This window comes from Augochlora pura, chromosome 6 (assembly GCF_028453695.1).
Source record: "Augochlora pura isolate Apur16 chromosome 6, APUR_v2.2.1, whole genome shotgun sequence".
Taxonomy (NCBI): domain Eukaryota; kingdom Metazoa; phylum Arthropoda; class Insecta; order Hymenoptera; family Halictidae; genus Augochlora; species Augochlora pura.
Window position 1 is genome coordinate 20,371,235 of NC_135777.1, and position 15,947 is coordinate 20,387,181.

The 15,947-nt window shown below is 46.8% G+C and overlaps 1 protein-coding gene across 3 annotated transcripts in view; it reads left to right on the forward strand.

The window, feature by feature from the left end:
* Positions 1–15,947, forward strand: part of Fz2 (frizzled 2) — a 205,940-nt gene that overhangs the window by 140,475 nt on the left and 49,518 nt on the right. The window contains exon 1 of one of the 3 annotated variants that reach the window (XM_078183172.1): positions 6,755–7,483. The exons of the other annotated variants lie outside the window; for them this stretch is intronic. The gene's annotated coding sequence lies outside the window, so the exon portion shown is untranslated. Of the gene's footprint in view, positions 1–6,754; positions 7,484–15,947 lie in introns of those variants that run through there. 3 annotated transcript variants of the gene reach the window in all.

Below are 15,947 nucleotides of genomic sequence, written 5' to 3' on the forward strand. Positions count from 1 at the left end.
CTCAGGTTCGCTGCTGTTTCTGTCCACTAATTTTGTTCTTTGTTTGCGACGCGATAGCGGAAGAGATAGATGAATCACGTAAGGTTTGCGAAAGGTTATTTAACAATTCTAAGACAGTTACCGATGACTTTTTCACAACTATTCTCTTCAGAATTATAATGGTCATAATTTTTTCGTAATAATCATTGAAAGGAAAAGTTAATTTAAATTTACCGTGTGCCTGTATTTTTTGGAATATTAAAATCGCGATGACAAAAGAACAGAATTCTATTGCGATTTAAAAGCACAACGTAACATTTATATTTAACACTTTACCGACGTCATTCGGTTGTAAAAATTTAGTTCAACGATAATTTTCGTTTCTATTTCGATTTTATTTATTTTATCAATCGCGAAATATATTTAATCAATATCAAAGGTTATGGTAGTACAGTATAACACATATATTTCAATAATAAACACAAAATTAATGAAATTAATAAATTTACAAAAATTAATAAATTAATAAATTCATAAAAATTAATAAAGTAATAATAGGGACAATTTTTCTTCACAGTGTCTCTTAATTTATTTTAATTCGTATACTTTGATAACACAAGAGAAAGTTAAGAAAACTGAATAAAGGGAGCCTTCTCTTCAAACAATTAATCTAATACAATAAAACCGATTCAATAATTCGCACCGAATTGTCTGAAACAAAAACAGGCGACACTCGAACACGATCGAATGGAAACACCGACTGCAGACAGTGTCGGCAAAGCAGCAATTACTCGGACAGTGGCTGGTTTTAAACAAGGGCGGCGAAGTTGCCGTCGCGGACGTCGAAGTTGCAGGAAAATTTGGTTGGCCATCAACTTCTCTTTTTACGGGGTCGCGTCCGGTCGGTTCGTTTGCGTAACTTCTTCGGCTTCTCTGCCGGCGCGCACCGTGGACGAAAAGTATCGTCATAAAGGCGTTATTATGGAAACTTTCGCTTTGACGCCTACCCTCGGTCCGGTCTCGCCACCCCCGCGCGCGCGTCCTCCCCCCACCGCCTCCACCCCTTACGGTTCGATGAGAAAGAACGTAATTGAATCCTCGGAACGACTGCGAGCCCACAATGAACTCCGCGGGGAAAATCCGTCGGTAGACGCGATATCGCCGGGAATCGATGTGAAACGAAGAAAAGTTCGAATTTTCCACGGGGATCGGTCTCTCCAACTTTCTTCAGTCTCTCACACTCTCTCCCATTCTCTCTCTCTCTCTCTTTCTCAGACTCTGTTTTTCTTCTCGCTCCCCTCTCTCCCTTGAATTATTCGTCGCGCGGAAAGCAAGGTCTGCTCCCGTGGCCCCGCGGACCATTCGGCCGAAGGAAAAAAAAATCGCATTTTAGCGGTCGGTAAGTCCATTCGTGCCAGTGACTCTTAAAATTTAAGTTCGACGGCGGATTCCGCGCGGCCATTGTTGCCGGAACAACGGCGAAATTCTTCGCCATCGGCCCCTAAACCCTTCTTCGATCCGGCCGCTCGGTTCTCGAGCTCCCGCGCGCGAACTTGCCGCCATTGTGCGGAATCTTTCGCCCCGTTAATTAATATCGCTCTCGATAAATCGTATCGAGGACGCCGCGAAGACGGAACCGCATAGTTTTCCGAAATCCTGGCTTTCGTAATAATAGTCTGGAGTTAATGAACCCTGCGGGGCTCAACCTCCTTGCGATCCATCGCGAAGGGAACTTCTTGCGACCGCGAAGACTGTTTATTGCGCTCTGTGCGATGGGTTCTCTTAAATATTTTATTATTTTCTTTTAAGGTAACACTTTGTTACATTTTTTTAATTTTAGTGTGTTATCCTTTAGACACTTGACTGGAACGTCATAAAATAATTTAGTTAAATATAGCTTTACGAAGTATTTTATTCGCCGACGCTGTCATGTGCAAAAATTAATTCGTTTTCCATCAATTTTGTCGATTATTCAAACTAAAAAAATTAAATAAAATTAGCTAGTCTTATGATGAATCGATACACAAAACGCAGCTTGCAAGAATAGCTTTTACTTGCTACTGCACGATGCAACGAACAAAAATAGCAACTAAGACAATGAAGTCTGTTGCTATATGGTGATAATTCTTTTTATTAAATAATAGATAAAGCAGAAAATGGAAAAGTTTAATATCTTATTTATTATCTTATGTTGAAAGAGAAACCAAAGACGAACAGTCACCCTAAAATCCACACTATATTAAAAACAAATAAATTGCCCGATATCATCAATTTCGTCCTCGATTCCCGGGCAATACCCTCGCACTTCGTCCCCGACTGCGGCGCGTATTCCCGTCGAAGGATCATAATGGACCACCTTGTGCGTACACGGAATTACAGTCATCGTCATTGTCGCGGTCCTCGCGTTGGGGTGACGCGGAGATCGTAATCAGAACCAATCCACCGTCGTTCGTCATTCCTATGCACCCGCCGCTGGCTGGGCTTGACTGGCTCGGCTGCCTCTCTCTCCTCGGGGTAGAAAAGAGCTACCCTCCGCTTTTCCCGGCTATTGCGGGAGCGCCGAGGGAAAGTGTCCGTGGCCCCAAGGGCTCGAACCTCCCTCCGTGCTAGGAGACGGCCGAGGACATCGGGGCTTTACCAGAGGGGGGACAGCCGTGGCTCGTCGAGAAACACCGGATAGACCGAGAGTTTTTTTCGTGATATTATTCGACGTTTTTATTTCGGAATGGCTCGTTTCTGTCCTTCCCGCCGCGCGCTCCTCTTCGCTTTGAATATATTTTTTTCCCTTTCCCCGTTCACTTGGGATACCGTTCCCTTCCTCGTCGGTTCGCGCACCGTGATTGCGAAATTTCTATATTTCGTCCGCGGGAATATTAGAGGCGTCGAGTCGCGGCGGCGGCGAACAACCGATCCCCCACCGATTCGTTCCGTCGATAATAGACGCTTTTGATTTTTCTCTATTACGCGTCGTATTTTCCCTGTGCAAATATTGCTCGAGCGGTTAAATAATACCGGTCCGGTGTTTATCGCGAGTTACGTTTTCCGACTGCCGTGCTCGTTCGATCCGATAAAAGCGGAGATGGCACGGAGCGATTTCGCGCAATATTTTCACGCGAATTTAAAATAGAACGCGGTGCCGCAAGAACTGATCGCAACTGGTAATCTAATAGCTTGATCTTGAACGAGCTTATAAGTGAACCGAATCGAGTACAGTCGCTAAATCAAGTGCACAGTTTTGAATAGTTGCTTGCTGTTTTGCTGGCGGAATTTTCTAATTAGAAATGTTACGAAGTGTGTGTCGCGCGATGCCCGGTGAAAGTTGACGAACCGTTGCTAAACGGGGTGGTTCGACGCGGGGCATTGTTATGGTAATAAAGCTGTCGAGAATTATAAGTCGCCCCGAGAATGATGAATCCATCGCGAGACGGACAAACATTTCTTTATCTTTTGTACGACATTCGAAAGTTTTATCCAAACAGAAATGGCCGGGGCCCGGCCGTGTGTTTGAGGTGAGTCACCCGTGAGCACCGCGCGAAAAAACAGTTACAGGAACCTTTGTCGCAAACTTCGTACTTTATTGAAAGGACCCCGGCCATCTTTTACGGTAAATACTTGCCCGGGCATTTGAAGCGGATTCAAAGACTCGGCCCCCGAGGGCAGCAACCGAACGCTCGGCCCCATTTTTATTGTCGCGGCGCGGGTCTATAAAGCGCCGCGTATACCTTCTGAGTCAGTGGATCGCGGCCGCGTCTCTCGTTCGACGGTGAACGACGTCGCGAAACGGCGCGATTTTCAGGAAGGAGGAACAACGAAATTGCCGCGATAAAAACCATCGTAACCAAACGCGATAACGCGGATACGCTGCTGTTGCTTTCTGCGGTCCGTTCCGGAGTGTGCCGAAGATTCGTCCGATAGATACGGGCCCGATTTAGAGAAAGGGCACTCGTCAGAGCAAACAGAAAAATTGAACGACGATAGATCCGCAATGTAATCTACGAGATAAGGCGAAACAAAGCTGAATGTTTACACCGAGTTTGACTTTTACTCTCAATATCCCACTTTATACATCGTAAATCACCGAAATCACTGATCCCTGATAAACCACTGCCTCGCCGTTGATCGTATGCGCCTGCCTTCGAGACCACCCACAAGTGCGCCGAAATCTTCGGCGTCGAGTACCGTATTAATTGCATGTAAATTCCCGGAATTAATATTTAAAGACTTATCTGAAATACGATCTATTTAACTGAGTTTCGTCAATATTAACGACGTAAATCAACGGTTAATAGCAAGGTAAAAAATTGTTCGAGAACTACAGTAATCTCGCATACGTTATACGTTAAATTATGAATTTTAATAGTAAGAGGTTCTTTTGTAATTTTTATTTAAAATTGTCGAGCTTTTCTTAGACACAGTTCAGTCATTGAAAAGCCTATATAAAAATATAAAAGCCTATATATAAGAAAAGAATATATATATAAAAATACTAATACTATATGTATATAACTGTACCAAAGAAATATGTATTAAGAAAAATGTTCATTAAGTTATGAAAAATTTCATTCGTGCAAAATCCAGCCGTGCCTCAAAGGTTAATAAATATCTATTACATCAAGAAGAAGCGCATTACAATAAAAATTATGAAACGTCAACATAAGTACTGTTCTGTCATTCTTATAACACGACACACGTCAATCACTCTTAACGATCGATAAATATCGTATTAACAACATTTGCCATTTATCGCTTCCGCGCGGAGAAACAAGATCAATCGCAATAACAAAAATGAAGCAGATTCCAAAGTTCGCTGCTTCCCGATCGAGTCAAGGTGGTCTAACCCCTTGAGCGAGCCCGCGCATCCGGTCGCCGGGTCAAGAGGGGGGGAATAGGGCCCGGGGACTTAACAAAGCACAGTTTCGTTCCGGCTGTTCGTTTTTCTCGGCCGCGCGATCCCGTGGCGCATTGAAAACACGAGTGGTCGGCCGGGATGAATTCTCGCTGACGATCACGACGCGCTCGTATCTCAAATCGCGATAAAGGGTTACAGGTCCGGGGTAGAGCCGGGCGACTCCGACCGTGGCCGGTGGACGCGACGGTAACGAGGAACGGGCGATTAGCATTTTATTGGCGCCGCGTCTTGCAATAGCTTTGGGCAGAGAAATAAAGGAGAGGTGAACGCGGGAGGGGGAGGACGTTAAACTTCATCGTCCATCGGACACGCCTTGTCGCTGCAGGTGTGCTCCGCGCCGACGTTATTTATTGCACGGCCGCTCTGCGGGTCCCGCGTCCCGTTCTCGCAAGGGGGTGTTTCGTTATTTATACGCCGGCGCTGATTTTTGCGCGGGCCGGCTCCGTCGCCCGAAATGGCACCGGGTCCTCATCATCGACAAACTACGCGCGTAGACCGTCTCGCTCCCCGTTTCCTCTGCCCCCGATCGCTTCTGTGTCATTCTCGAAAGCAGTGCTGTAAATTTCGGTGGTTCGTGTGCGCGCATACAGATTGTATCTAATTGACAACTTGTGATCGATTGGCACGGTTGAAGTAAGACTGTAGGTATTTTTCTTCTTCGTCGTTTCGCGAATGCGTGTTGCACGTCGATCAGCGACAGCATCAGAACTTTCACTCGGACAAGTACCATTTTGCAGTGTCCAATTGAAGATCGACTTTGACTCGCGTCCGTGTTGAACTCATAACAAAGACTTTTCGATGTTGGACGATTCGAGGACGCCACGCGATGCCAGGACATGGTATCCCTGGACCCGATCGGGTTGATCCTCTCGAATTTTATTGAACGCACGACCGGGTGAAACCCAAGTCAGGAGTCGTCGTTCGGGTCGGCCGGTGTCCAGGATGGGTCGCTAGATACTCGATCCCGATAGGAGGTAGGCCTCTCGGAACCGGTCGTGACTGTACCTACACGAGACATCGTTAATGCCACCGTGGAACGAGCGGTCGAACGAAAATCCACGGGAAGAAGGGTAGGCCCTCTCTCTGCTCTCCCTACAGCAGAGGCTTCTGGGCTCGCACGATTTCTTCGTCTGCCAGCGCGCGGAGCGCACCGGCAACAACACAACACACGCCGCGGCAAGGACGCGCGAGAGGGAGAGAAAGGGCGCGAGATGGGCGAGCGAGAACGAAAACGGGAAAAAAAGAGGAACAAGGCGGTCACGGAACGAGGCGAAACCTCTAGGACGATAATTAGCGATCGGTGGTCCCGAGGAAGACTCGAGCCATCTCGTTATCCACGCCACGGCGCCCAGCGTGACGTCATCGCGCGTGTACCAGGCTGCCGCACCGCTCCGCGCGACGCAAAAGAGGGCCGAGGCAGAGAGGCTGAGGTGGTGCGCGTCGCGTGCACACACGCGCGCCTCTAAACAGGTGTGCATGTTGGGACCGGAGCGAGCAACTTCGTCGGCAGCGAGGGAGGTAGGGCGGGTAGGAGGGGACGCGAAGAAAGGAAAAAGAGACCGAGCCGAGTAAAAGAGAAAGGAAGAGATACGCATCGGGTCTGACTCTCGCGCGGCTCCGCGGAGAGGGTACGCCGGAGGATCCTACGCTGTGCCTCGTACTCGTACGCTATACCCTGAAGACCGACCGACCGACCGATCGGCGGCGGCGCGGCAAGTGGGGGAACGGCGACGCGAAGGAGAGGGGGGACGAAGTCGGTCCCGAAGTCTGCCGAACGCGTCCGAGTCGCGTTTCCCCCATCCGGTCTCCGTACGGTCTCGGTCGGAGCGCGGCGTTCGCGTTGCGTTCACGTCAGTGCGTAGTCGACCGGCGTTGGGGGTTGTTCGTGGCTCGGTTTCGCGACCCGCACTTGTATATCGACGATCGTCGAAGCGCGATATATCTCTCAGTGAGTGAGGGGGAACGCGGTGCGAGGCCTTCTGGTCGGTAGCGGGAGCAGCGTGCGCACCGAAGGAAAATATTTGGAGAAACGTGTCCGGTTGTGTCTGTATGTCTCTACTGTGCGTCGGGAGCGGATAGCAGAGAGAAGAAGAGAGAGAGAGAGAGGAGAGAGTGAGCGGGAGGGCAGATAAAGAGGAAAAGGAAAGGGAGAGAGATCGCGTTCTGTGATCCGCTGGCGTGTGCAAGCATTCGACTCCTGGCCGTGACTCACGTTCGCTGTGCGTACGTTTTGCGGAGCTGATTTAGCGGCGGGACCCGGACAGTGTATAAAACACGGATTCGACGAACCCGTGTTGTCTGCCGCGGAGCGGAGATAAATACGAGGGAGACAAAGCGCGCCCGGAGTGCGGAGGCTCGGAAAGGAGCACCCAGAAGCGATCGTCCAGGATCCCCGAGGCTCCTCGCTCTCTCTAGCCTGTTCAGGACAACAACAACGACGACGACGACGACGACGGCAACGGTGTTTCGTTCTGATTTTCTTCTCATCGAGCCGATAATGTGTTAATTTTCGCCGGGGAGCTTACCCCGGCGCGGCGGCCCGATCGCAACCCGGAGAGCACACAGCAACGCGGCAGCACTCTGCGATAAATCAAGGTGAGATCCGGCTTTGTTTTCGAGAAGGGTGTACCGATAGCCGGCCTACCATTGACCAGCCTCCTCCTCCTCCTTCTCCTGTTACTCCTACTCTTCCTCTTCCTCGCCGAACCGTTCCTCCGCGTTCTCCTCTCCTTCCATCCTCGTCGGTCCGCGGGCCCAGCCGCCCGCGATTATCTCCGTCCCTCTACGACACGGAACGCTGCAAACGAGCATCCACGAGAGCATGCAGCATATATTTTGCGGCCTCTCGCTTCCTTCCCTTTCCATCCTTTTGCTCTTTCGCTTCTCGTCCTCCTCATCCTCCTCTACCGTCCCTTTCTGTTTCTCTCTACCTCTCTTTCTCACTCTCTCTCCCTATCTCTCGCTCGCTCGATCTATCCTCTCTCTAACCCCCGACCACTCCGACCCGGCTCTCTCGTGCATAGGGACCAACGAGAAACACATGCACGCGAAGGCTCGAGCCACCCCGCTGACGCCGCGCGCTCGCGCGCGCGCACGCTCTCTTTCCTTTCCTTTGCCTCTCTTCGTATCGTTCCTTTACTTTGGCTTCGGCAAGCTCCACGTTGCCTCGTCCGCATTCTGAATGCATTCTGAATGCCGAACGACGGACCGTGCTTCTTCCAATTCCCCTCTACTAGGCGGACGATGCCCGCGCGACGCCGAATGCGCTCTCCTCTCTTCTCCTTTCTTGGGCCAGCTTACGGCGACCGCTTCGATTCTACGCGCGTCCGTCTCTCCGCTTGCCGCACGGAGAATCCAGAAGTCTTTTGCTGCTTTCGTGGAATCGGTAGCGCGATATCCCGGGTGAAATTGTTGTCAGGTTGTGGGAGGAACTCGATGGCAGCGCCCGAAACGCTCCGCTGAAAGGGGGAGTGACTCCAATTAACCCCTGTGTCAATCCGGTGCTACGGGCTCCTCTTGTATTCAACGCGCTGAAAGCGAACTTGCACCTGAGCTGTGCAAGATTTTGAGGTGCACACCCCTTCCCGACGCGCATAATTAATATCGCGTAACCATAACGAAACCGGAAACTATGGGCGAACGTTTATCGTGCCTGTTAACGTTTAATCGTGTTTCGACTGTGCCGGATTCGGGTCGCGTAATTTTGACCCGGTTTATATATTGTCGGTGACGTGAACGCGATATGTGCGACAGGTTTCGTTTTATCTTTCTGGTTTAACAATTTTTGAGAACGTGATCGTAAACAATCATGTAGAACATATTTTATGCGTTTCTAAATCACTGAAATTCTTTCACTGAAAGTCGAAATAAATCGACTTTTACCGCAGATTGGTAGCCTGTGAATCGTTTGCCGTGGTATTCAATAATTTGACACCTATTATTAACATAAATGTGTTAAATTGTACTACCGTGAGATTCAATATTATTATACAATTTTTTTAGGTATTAGATCTCTTTCGCAATTAATGAAACAAATAAAATCGAAATAGAAGCGAAAATTTAACATCGAGCTAAATTTTCACGACCGGTCGCTAAAGTGTTAATTAAATCCATATTTTATATAGAGACCTTCTGTATATTCTGTTTATCACTGAGTCCATTTTATTACCATGAAAACAGTGTAATTATTTCGACGTTATTTTACAAACAAAAAAAGTGTGACCTGTCATTATGAATAGCTCCATAGCGTTAATACGATTCCATTTAGGAATCCGCAATTTTCTCTTCGCGACGCGTGTCGTTTTACTCGCACATAATCGGAGTAACGGGCGTCCGTCATGCGTCGGCGGAATGTAATCGGCGAGGTGTTCGATTGCAGTCGAGGACTAGAACCGTCGAGAACCCGGCGGCGATGCAATACGGCGCGGTCAACGAGGCGGATTATTGACGATGAACAAAACATATTATAATATCTCAAGGCTGTGAATCCGACCTTGTTCCACCTTAGTGTACACGATTGTATCTCGCGCCCGTTTGTTTGCAGCTGCCACACGGCCGCGGCGCGAGAGCTGTCTTGACACGTCGACCGTGCCGTCGTAGATTTTCGAACGATTAAGTAATTGGACGTCGGGATATTGTCAATGAGTGTTTAGCGTTACACCGATCTCACACCAGATTACTCGGTCGCGTGAGAAAATCGCTAATGCAATATCTTTCAAGTAACACACCGTTCACGGGTCTCTCCTATCTAACTCCGCCGGCTATTAGTTCGCTATTCAGACGATGCGAACATGTGTGAACTCGTCCCGGGAACCTTTTCTTTTTCGCGCGGCATTTCCGGTTTTTACGGGCAAGTGTTTTTAATTGCGATCTCGAGAGCGAATCAATTTCAAGTACGATCGAAAACGCTCTTTAATTATTTCTCGAATATGTGTGTGTGCACCGTCGTACCAGCGATCTCGTTAACGATCGAGACACGCAATTATTGCACAGTATTACCGTAATTACAGATCGCAATCGCGTCGTTGCCAATCAGACTTTTACATCCCATAAGAAACAATCGACGAACGGTGCCCGTCGACACCGTACGTTTTTCCATTTAGAAATAAGAGAACCGCGGAACGTTTGCCGATCGCGAACGGCGCGACATTGTTTTGGCACGAAACACGTGATTCCATCGTTCTAAACGGTGGATATAATTTTACGGGAGCTCGGCTGTGTTTACCCGTTATATTTAGAAGAACTCAAGTATCAAGTACAGGCCGTACTGCGTTTTACAATTTCTTCACGGCGATTTGATATCGGCAAGGGTCAGACCGACTGTGCCGGTATTAATAAACCCGGTGCACCGATAATCGGGACGCAATTAGCGCGCCGCGCAACCAGCGAGAAAAATAATAATAATAATAATAAAAAAAAGTCGATTCTTTTGTTGGCGCCTGTGCGCGGGACGGCCGCCTGGCTGCTTTCACGATATTTTTCGGTCTAACGACTTTCCCCATTTTTCTCGGTCAACGTTTACACGGTCCGTTTCACGGCTGACGATGTAAAAATAACAAAAAAAAAATATTGCCACGGAGAAAAGTGAGAGACGACGGCGCTCGTTTGTTGCAACAATGACCCAGCTCCGAATTTACCGTGGAAAAGAGAAGAACGATCTTTTGTGAATTTCGTGGTCCCCCTCTCAGGCGCTATAGTTCCTCTTCCATTCGAATTCAGCATCTCGTACCAATTAGGTATGCATTTACGCATTGGGCGTTGTAGATCTCCTTGGGAAATTTGTTATTCAAAACGTTTCTGCTCCAGAAGATCGTGTTTAGACTGCGCGGGCCTCCGACGCGTGTATTACATGAGTAGGCTGGCAACGTGCGAAATGGTTGGAGCGTTAATGGAATATAAAAAAGGCGGTGTGTCATGTTCGATTTATTAAAATTGATATCGGGCTCGTGTTTCTTGCGACTGGTCTGTTGCATTTTATGCATTTTTAAGGGAATTAATTACGAGGATACGATACTGTAACACGATTGGGAGTGTTCTAGACTGTTCTTATGTGATTTGCAATTTATTTAAATTATTGAAAAGACATATTTTCACCTGTTTTACGCTTCTTATTATTATACAAATTTATTGCCTAGTTAATTTATATTCAGACTTCTAAAATATAAAAAATCATGTATGGCGACAAAAATTAATATTTTGATTTAATACTCGGTGCAAGGAATATTTTAGTCAATGAAAAAAAAAAAATTTCCTTCTATTTTATTCTCTGTAAAATTAAATATGGAAGGACATTCTCTCTTGCAACACACAAAATATGTCCCAGTGATAAATTGGAGATTTTAGGTACCATCATATAAAAAGCGAGCGTAATAACAAAATCGACGAGAGCAGCCTTTTTAGAATATCAACGAGGTTTGACTCCGAGTTTTAATGCACTCTTTATTTAATTTGGCCGTCGAATGGAAGGCTGATGGAACCGGAGCGAAACGAGTTTCCCTTCGATTCGCGTTCCCGGCGGCGCGCGCGCGCGTGCAAAAATCTATTTGCATGAATATCTGTAATCTGGTTATGACGTGGCGCGGGCGCGCGCGCGCGCGTCAAACGAGGGAAATTGCGAAACAAACTGCTCTCCTATCGCGTTGGGCGCTTGCCTGGGTATAGAACAATCGGCATGTTCAACGAGACTCGTCGCGGAGTCCGCGCTCGCCGATGACATCTGCGCGCGCGGGGTCTCGTAATTGCGTACCTGCTATTCATACGCGATGAGCCCCGCGTCTCTCGAATAAGGACTTCGATCAAGGCCGCCTCTTCTCCTCGGCGTCTGCAGGGTCCCGTGGAGATCGCGTACGTTTATGCAAATAAACACACGGGAGACATTGTGTATCACATAACAACGAGGACTCCGCTCCAGGACGCACGGCATTCGCTCTCTCTCTCTCTCCCTCTCTATCTCTCTCGCGTTCGACGAAGGAGCAGAGATCTCGCCGGCGAGATTGATTCGGCATTTGTCCCGCGACTTTACGAGCTTTTATGCCGGATCGACGGATTTGAGCAATTCTTCCGAGTTGCCGGTTCGCAAAGTGGCTCGTTTGCATAATATATTCGTTTAGCGGAAATTAACGATGCCGTGACTATGATCGGCTCCGATACCCGCCGACGGAACGGTTCCAAGCATCGGGGGACGCTCGGAAATGTTTGCTTCTTTGCCGATGAATTTGCATAACGCTCTGTGCTAATGAACAAGAATGTTTTAAAAGTGTTCCGCGAACCATGTAATGGAGTTTATTCACGCTGATTTAGAGATTCTGTTTGACGCATCGATGGGCATCGAGTGATTGTAAACGTTGTTTATTGGCCAAGTCTTTAGAGTTTATTTTTCGATATTTTTTCTGTGTTTTTTTTCTTTTTTTTTCTTTAAGGATCGAGAGATTTATTTTGACGGCGACGGGTGGTGGGTTTTTGTATGTTTCTCCAGGCTCTCGTGTATTTTCGAACGGTTTTTCGTAGCAGCCCTTTCCACCGGTTCCCAAATACATACACGTTACGAGCCTCTCATAATCTCTCGACATTGTATTACGACTGATTTGTACACAGCCTAATCTGGCTATCTACATAAGTTATCTGCTCGTAGTGTTCGAAAGATATGTCCGAGCCCAATGGTTCACGCGTGTACTATCTTCTATTTATTATTTGAAACACATTTTTCACTCGCTTCTGTACACGATTTTAACCTTCCCTATCTAATGCTTATTATTTGAAACCGGTGGTTTACCCTGTCTTGTACATAAACTAATCTGGCATTATCTATTTATCGTTCGAGTGGTTCGCCTCGATGATCGACTACCTCGTCGCTCGTTTATAAATCATTTTGTCACTGGAATATCATTGAAAACTTCCTCATAGGAAAGAGATAATAGTAAATTGAGATTGAAGACGGATTTCGAAAACACGAACTGAAAGTGCATTTTTGTCTAACTTGTAAAAATAAATTCTTGGATTCCTGTTATAAAATCTATGGTGTAAGAGGAGCAATAATCAATTCGTTTAGAGTGTATTTATATATATTATATTATTAATATATTTACACTCGAAGCCATTTCAACTTGGAAATCTTGAAGTAATTTTTCCGGCTTCTAGTATTTCCATTTTATATAACAAAGTACATGTAATGCATATGTAATTGATTCTTGTCATTCGTATCAACAGAACATAACCTCAACAATTCTTAACATGCAAACATTGTTAGTATAAAGATAATTTTGAATAGAACAATTTTATGGTGCCTCACGGTCACCACTCGACTGCAAAGGGTTAAGTTAACTCGAGTTATAAGCGTAACATCCGATGTTCAACATTATACACTATTATCATTTTTATTCATTATAACGACTAGCTTCTCGGCTGACAGTTCTCACGGAGATAACTTCGCGCCCTGTTTTTTTAACTATGGATGAAACAGAGCCACGTGAAAAATTTCGTAGGATTTCCCAGGGCAGAAGAAAAATGTGACGGGGAGGGGTGCCGCGAGAAATTCGCAGTCAAGAATGAGGTAGTCACGCAAAACGTATTCATCTCGTGGCGCGCGCGGTATCCACCCTCGACGGAAAACGTCCAAAAAAGATCGCGAGGCGGTTCTCCGGTGCCCGGAGTCTCGACATCACCCACCTGGGCGACGATATATCACGCGAAAGGAGCGGCTGGGATCGGACTTCTTATTGGCTTGGCACGGGGGACCGTGTGGCTCGAGCAACATGACTAATTATTGCTGTCCCGGTTCGGTGCCGTCTAGTTTACCTTTGCAGCGGCGCAGCACACGCTTTCCCGCCCGTAATTTCTCACGCAAACAACCGCGCGAGAAACCGGGCCGGTTTTCTCGCGCGATTCTCGCTCCTTTTTCGCGAGTTGCCCGATATACATCGAACGCGAATACCGGAGTACGACGTCGGGTGATGATAATCGATAATCGACCCGGTTGCAACAGACCGTTTAGCAGCGCCGAACCGGGGATCGATACGGCAACGGTCGACAAGATGAACGAACGGAATTTAAAGTCTGAAATTAACTCTTTTTTCGCTTTTATCGATTCGGTGTTTAGTAACAGTTAGGTGTTTATTTTATAGGTATATTTTTATGTTAGTAGCTCTTTTTAATTATTTCTAATGGAACGACAGAAGTTTTGTTTCTTGTATGATTTTATTTAGTTATGTTGCTAACTTTTGATCGCAGAAGAATTAAATTCTGTGTCGATATGCAAGAAAATTAAAAATATTCGTGACGTGTATTCTATAGTTTGATGATCATTTCTTATACATTAATATTTTCATATCGCACTGGTTTGAACAAATTCAATTGATTTTAACATAGCATCTAATATCTCTAGAAATAGTATACCAAAATCGTGGAGGTATTTCTCGAAATTCTCTGAAAGTTAACAAACACCGAACACGAAAAACGACATTCATGGTTGAATTCACCGCGTTAAAGTAATAAATATAATGGCGCACGATCGATTCTGTTCCCCATAAATCAGCGATCCCGAACCACGGAGTTTCAATCGTTAATAATTCACGATACAAGACCTTAGATCGGACACTCGAGATTTTTTTCAGTTGCGAAAACAAGTTTTAATCTCGACTATGAAGGGGCGTACATCGATCAGTGGTTAGGTTGCGCGATAAGAGACCGGCAGTAAATTCTCGTACTAGAAAAGTCTCGCAAGAATTCACGGAATCCGTCTGGGCGTGATGATCTGTGCGGCGCGGTGTGCGCGTCGTTTTCCTCGCCGGGTACGAGCGACGGTAGAGCCCGTTACAATCTTAGATTCTTCGAAACGTTATCGAAGACGTTCGAATATCTGATAGCGGATTCCGTGAGGCGAGCGCGCGCGCGCGCGGCGATTTATCGTCCAGCGCGTTTCCGTTCGAACCGCTAGCCCGGGTATAAATATCGGCTTCTCCCGACGGGTTACTCTTCGCGGGCCGGCGAAGAAAAAGTCTGTACCGGCCGCAAATATCGCAGTCGCGCGCTCGCGCGGCCTGGTGCAAATTTAACGAGAGCGTCGCGTCGGGACACAGGGCAGGAAGGAAGCCGCAACGATAGTCGTAAAAAGGCCCGGAGATAAACGACGCTCGGATTCTCTTCGTGCTATCCTCCCCCTCCCTCCCTCCCTTTTTCTCTCTGTCTCTCTTTCTCTGTCTTTCCATCTCTCTTTCTCTCTAGCTTTTTCTCTCTCTTTTTCTCTAGCAGTTCTCTCTATCTCTCGTTCGCTCGTTCCGCTCTCTAGCTCTCCCGCCGTCTCCACGGTCTCCCCTTTTTTTCGTCGTTTTCTTCTGTTTCCTCCACGGTGGCCGGATTAGAACGAGCGACGAAGCGGACACCGCTGGCCGCGAGGCTTTCCGGTTTTTATTCAATTACGCCGGACGATGTGTTTGGGTCCATTGAAGCGCGCCTGTCGCGGACATACGTGTTAAGTAATTGATTTTTTTGTGCGTAATGACGCCGCCGGGTAATGGAGTGATTAATTTACGACGCGCCGTAACGTAACCCGGGACAAATTGAACCGCACTGCTATTCCGGACGAAACGAATTCGAATAATGATGTCAGTCGGATCGCGTTCAACGATCTATCATCGGAAGACGTGAAATTGTTAGCAAACCGTTTCGATGTTGCGTACACGAGCTTCCGTTTTGTTTCGGTGTTTGGCCACGTATATATTAATTTCTCGGCAACCACTCGAAATGTCAATCTGAATAAAGCGACATTACGCGCGGTTACCCCTTAATAAATTGAATTGACCGAGATGTATGAAACTGTAGCCTTGATAGGCGTGTGCTTTTGATGACTTTACAACGGCCACGCATGCAAACACGTACACGTTTCTGGGTACACGTTTTTAAGATCGACGTTGATCTGATTATAGAATTTCGCAGAAATATTCTAACGAGGTGAAATGGTTGTAGAACCGAAGTATAGATGAAACCCTAGTTTCAGCGTTAGTTATTCGTCAAGGAAATTCTTACGATTATTTTAGTTAAACTATTATAATATTTTAGTTAAACC